Here is a 6,198-nt window from a genome sequence, read left to right as displayed (position 1 = left end):
ACTGCATATTGTTACCTTCAAATCAGTTGCTCAAACCACCAGACACAAGCATGCACAATCAATCAGAACATAAAAAATTGTAAGCACCAACTGTTCACTTCAATAAACCATCAGACAACAGCAATACAGTTATCACAGCTATTCATACATATATTTATATTTTGTGTTCCTTCTTTCTTTTTTCTTCTTTCCCTCATCCCAGTCGTTCCTTGTTTTGAGCAATTTCTTTTCCCCTTCCTGTCATCTATTTTACATTTTGAGTTTTGCCTAGTCTTTCGGGTTCCTACACCAAGGAAGCAATGTGATGTTTACACATCTGGGTCTGATTTATTTCACTGAAGAGTGTGGTCTCTAGTTGCATCCATTTACCTACAAAAGCCTCAAGGTTATCTTTTTTAATAGCTGAGTAATACTCTATTGTATAAAAATACCACAACTATTTTATTCATTCCTCTGTGGTTGGGCATCTGGGTTGTTTCCAAGATTTAGCTATAACAAATCATGCTGCTATAAACACCGGTGCACATATATCTCTGTTGTATGATGTCTTTAATGCTGCTGGGAAAATACCCAGAAGGGGAATAGCTGGGTTAAATGGGACTTCCAATCCTAGTTTTGTGAGGACTCTCCAAATTGATTCCCACAGTGATTTCACCAATCTACACTCTCACCAGCAGTGGAGTAGGGTTCCTTTCTCCCTACAGTCTGTTCAGCATTTTCTATTGGTTGATTTCTTGAGAATAGCCATTCTTTCTGGGGTGAGATGGAATCTCTGTGTTGTTTTAATTTGCATTTCTTGAGTGACTAGTGACATAGAACATTTTTTCATGTATTTATTCTCCATTAGTATCTCTTCATCAGAGAAGTGTGTATTCATCTCAGATGCCCATTTTTGGATTGGGTCTTTGAGTTTTGGGGGCCCGATTTTTTTTTTTCATTCTTTATATGTCCTAGATAGAAGTCCTTTGTCTGAGGGGCAGTTGGCTTAATTTTTTTACCAATTTGTGGGTTTTCTTTTTACTTTATTGGTGATGGTGCTTTGAGTTTTGTACCTCAGGCACATCAGGCATCTCACAATATTTGCTGTATCACAATAGTCCTGATCCAGGACATTTTGAGTGAAGTTTAAGGATCCATGTTTATTTAAAAAATGATTTCAGCCTATACCCTACTCCTTCCTCAGAACTTGCAGAATAACAGAGGCACAGTGTGACACATGCTTCCTCTGCCTACCATAGACCTGCCCACATCTCAGTGAGAGAGCTGTACATGTACAGACATCTGGTCTCCTTTTGTATCCCGTTTGAAGCCTGGATCAATAGGAAGCATTGAGTAGATTTTCATTGAATAGGTATTGGCATTGCCATTTGTGGCTTTTTATGTCTTCATACAGAATCTAGAAAAGTGGTATTCAAAAAATTATACCAAAAAGTGTCATTGTATCTTTTTTCTTTTTTTTAAACCTCTTTGCTAAAAGTTTTCAAACTCTGATCATTTTCAGTTTGAAATACCTACAAAGCAAAAGAGCCAGGGGCAAAAAGAAATGAAACATTACACTTTGGTACTCACATAATGTGGGTATCAATTATATACAGTCAAAATATAGTGTTTGCAAATACTTTATAGTTTCTTACTTTTGGAATATTTATTAAATATTTATTATATGCCCATTTGGATGAGATTACAAACAAAGCATGTATTAGGGCATACAAACAATCTAGTCTAAAGTTTGGTAATGTAATGCTTGAAAAATAACCCCCAAGGAACCATAGAATATTTATTACTTCAAAACCAAGTTAAATATTCTAAAACATCCAAGGCTTCATGGGTTCTCATTATGCATGGAAAATTTGGCCAAAAATCCATCATTTCAAATTTATAAACTAAAGGTAACATTTAGAAGTAATAAAACTTATACAGAAAGCAAATGTAAATCAGAAAGTGCTTCTCATTACAAAGTTTGAAAACTATTTGAAGAGTTTTGCATGGCCCAGTATATTGTGATAAATAATCAAGAAAATTATTCGTTAAAATGGGTATGTTTAACAATATATGAAATGCAGAGGTAGGGAATTAATCACCCATGTTTTTATCACTCACATTTTCACATTTCAAACAAAATGTCAAGTCTTGGCATAAGTTGAAGCAGGGATTTTCATGTTCTTTTAGTGCTACACAAAAGCTAATTATGAAGCCTTTTGGAAATTTTCAAATGGCCCATATCTCTGAAAAAAAAACCTAAAAGGTTTCATTAACCAAACTGCAAATATTAATTCACCACCCCCTCCTTTCTTGGAAAGAGTGTAAGTGATAAAAATGCAGACAAGGGATAAAACTGATATGCAACTCCAAAGAGATTTATTTAACCTACAGCAATTTTGTGAGAAAAAAATGTGTCATACATCTGTAATACAGACTATATATAATCTACAGTTTGACTTTTTTTTTTTGTGGTTTTTCTCCGGTACGGGGAACCGAACTCATGACCTTGCGCTTGCCAGGCAGGCAAAAATCTGTTAAATCCCTCCTCTAGTCTGAGAACTGTGATCATCATCAATTAGATTCAAAGATCTACAGTCTACCTATTCAAAATTTCAAGGCCTCTGTATTGATTCTGGCCTAGTTAAGTATAAAATAAGTAACAAGGTCAGAGTCATTAGATTCAGTACAGAAGGCAAAAAGAATTTTTGCATGCTTGGAAGTATACAGTCTCTGTTGTTAAGCAAGATTAAAACAAAAGAAAAAAAAAAGAAAGGGGGGGGCTGGGGATTTAGCTCAGCGGCAAAAGCGCCTGCCTGGCAAGCGCAAGGTCATGAGTTCAGTTCCCCGTACCGGAGAAAAACCACAAAAAAAAAAAAAAGTCAAACTGTAGATTATATATAGTCTGTATTACAGATGTATGACACATTTTTTTCTCACAAATATTGTTTACTTCCTATTTCTCTTGCACTGGATCAGTAGCATTGCTGATTTTTCTTTCTGTTCTGTCCCTCATCCATCCTCACTGTACATTTTATTAACAAGAAGGCCACACGCACCCCAGGATTTTCTATCACAAATAATCTATGGTCTGATCATTTCCCAGGAAACATCTCCAGCATAAAATTTGCTTTTAAGAAACAGATTTTTTATATTTCAACCTGGAAATCTGAGACATTTTAATGTTATTATTCCCTGTAACTATAATCATTAGCTGAGATGTCTAACCACTCAATTGGCATAGATATTCACCTGATCTCCCAAAGTGACAGTCTCCCTAAATCCATGAGATGGAAACACAGAATTAGCATCCCCAAAATGTACAAATAACGTAGGAACAAACATTGCTGCAATTGCTAGCTTGATTTTATTAAGTGACTTTACCCAGAGAGCTAAATTTGGCAATAACATATTTTAAAACTTATTTGTTAGTGTTTATGGACAGTTTGTATTTCTGTTTATTTCCTTTAATCCAAGTATTCACTGAGCTCTATTTTCTAAAAATGTAAAATAAAAGGGAAGCTATGCTTTGAAATTATTACCTCTTTTTTGTAAAGAATAATACAGTCACATGTATTGTCATTATACCTTCCAATTTTTTTTGTAAAGGTAAAGAACGAAAACACATTAACAAACAAACAGACATAAATAAAACAACACCCAAACGATAGAAGCAATACAGTTTGAGAAAAAGTGATAGAAAATTGACAATAGACATTGTATTACATTGGGCTGGGGATTTAGCTCAGTGGCAAAGCGCCTGCTTGGCAAGCGCAAGGTCGTGAGTTCGGTTCCCAGTACCAGAGAAAAACCAAAAAAAAAAAAGATATTGTATTACATAACCTTCCAATTTTGAATCAGTTTGCATTCTTAAGATCTGTGTTAAGTAACCAATTACATTTATACTGCTTTTAGCTACTTTAGTGCTTGATTAGGAGGTCTATTTAAGACTAGTTAATTCATCAGCATGTAGCTAATATAGTTTAGGTGCCTGGTCAATTCTTCCGCTTGCCCTGTATTTTCCTGCCTATATTTAACCAATACATTGTAATCATTTTATTTCATTTCTAACAACAACAGATGGAAAACAATACAGTGTATGCCTGGAGAATGGCACTAATATATTATCTTCAGCATGTAATTCTTTCTAATGGCTAACTGGCAGTGAAATTTCTTAAGCAATTCAGTAATCCCCAGTGGGCAAAACAATAATTTAGCTAAGTGAGGACGGTGGAAAGAACCTGCTTTTTCTTCTTTTGGGATTCCCTATTAAAGAAAGAGACTAGCTAAAAGTTCCTCCAACAAAGCCCAGGAAACTTTTGCTTTTCTAACCAAGGAGAGTGTATATAAATGCTACCCAAAAGTTTCTTAATAAAATACATTGTTCTCCAAAAGAATATTACATTCCAGGGATAGATACTATTGGAAAGCTGTCTTATCCTCCTAAATAGAGTGACTTTTAAATATAAATTCCCTCCTCCATACTTTACCAACGGCATCAACATAACCCAGAGATAAGAGATGAAATAAGAAGAAAACATGGAGAGGTCAGGTTTTGGCAAGGAGGAGCACAGAAGGCTTTCACAAGTGGACCAACAGGAATCCATGAGACACAGGACAGCCAGTCCTGGGCACTCAGAAAAATCAGCAAGACCAGCAACGTGGAAGTGTCTGAAGAAGCAGCAAGGAGCCAGCAGGTGGCTCTGGAGAACTCCACCAACAGAAGACCAGTGTCAGCCCACACATCCAAAGGCCAAGGTCAGCTCCATACCCAACACCATTCCCATGGCAAATTTGGCTAGAGTACACAGTACTTTTCTGAGATCTGATGTGGACACCATCACAGAACTGTAAACACCAGAAGTACTTTAATACTTTTATTTTCCCTTGTTTGTCTGATTAGGTATCCCTATTCTGTTTGGTTGGAAGTTCTCTTCTTTCTTTTCTTCTTTTCTTTCTTTTGTATTCTACTTTTCTTTATTCCTTCTTTTTTCATTGTTTATGTTTCTTGCCTATCTTTTTCATTGTCCTCTATTGATCCTCTTTCTTGTTCCTTAACTACTTTTTGAATTTAAACTTTCAAGTGAGTAAACCTTGTCTCTTCCCTTTCTGATTATTCCTTAATATTCTATTTCATTGTTTCTCTCCTGTGTCCTCCAGTTTCCCAAATCTTGGGTGATCATCCTTTGACTTCCAGCCTTGACTCTACCATATTTGACCTCATTCATCACTTTATCCTGTCCCCTACCCATCTTAACCCCACCTTGCCCCTGTAAATGGTAAAATCACTCCACTAAGGTTAAAATCACTGTATATAACTACATGGTATATGTTTGATTTTATTATATAACTTTAGAGTTTGCTCCTGTGATTGGTGATAGAAGATTAATGTTTACTATAGTTTGTCAGTAGTTAAACTGTACTTGAAACTGTTTTTAATACTAACTGTACTACTTTAGGTGGGATGTCATAGATGTTATAATAAGTTTCTCCTCTGTACAACAAACACTATGATTGTATGAGCTCAAAATCACCACCATAACCCAGTATAAAAGAATTGTATGCTAAGCAAAATAAGAACTTTGTATCTTTTACAAATTGTGAAGATAAGTTCCTCATACAGCTATAGTGGATGACCTATATCTAGAGGACATCCCTGTAGAACAGACATCTCCTAGGGAAATATCAATACTAGTGATAAACCTGTCATAAGAAATTGGCAAGCATCAACCTGAAAAAGAAAAAAAGATGACAAGATGCAGAAGCAAAATATAACTCAGACCCCAAGCCCACTCAGGCAAGTTGGGGATACAATGAGATAGGAGAAATTGGAACTCTCAGAAATGATAACAACAAAAGTGAGAAATCAAGTGGAAATAGCTCCAAAGAAAATAATCTATCAGATACAAAAAAAAAAATGCCTAAAATCAAAGATATTAGAAAAGACGGATAAAAGAATGGTTAGAAAATAATGGAAATAAAGAAAATCCCAACATAGGAAAGAAATGGAATTTATGAAACAGATCCAAATAGAAATCCAAGAGATTGAAACCTCCACTGAAATTATATGCAACCGATTGAATGAAGGAGTGGATAGAATATCAGATTTTGAAGACAGAATTGCAGCCAGTTTTCATGAAAAGAAAGATATCATTAAAATAGCAAGAGACCATGAAAAAGCAATCCAACAGCTACAAGATGATGCAAAGAAGAACAACA

Source organism: Chinchilla lanigera, unplaced genomic scaffold (assembly GCF_000276665.1).
Source record: "Chinchilla lanigera isolate Chin_1 unplaced genomic scaffold, ChiLan1.0 scaffold00003, whole genome shotgun sequence".
NCBI classification, from domain to species: domain Eukaryota; kingdom Metazoa; phylum Chordata; class Mammalia; order Rodentia; family Chinchillidae; genus Chinchilla; species Chinchilla lanigera.
This window is presented reverse-complemented; position numbering follows the sequence as displayed.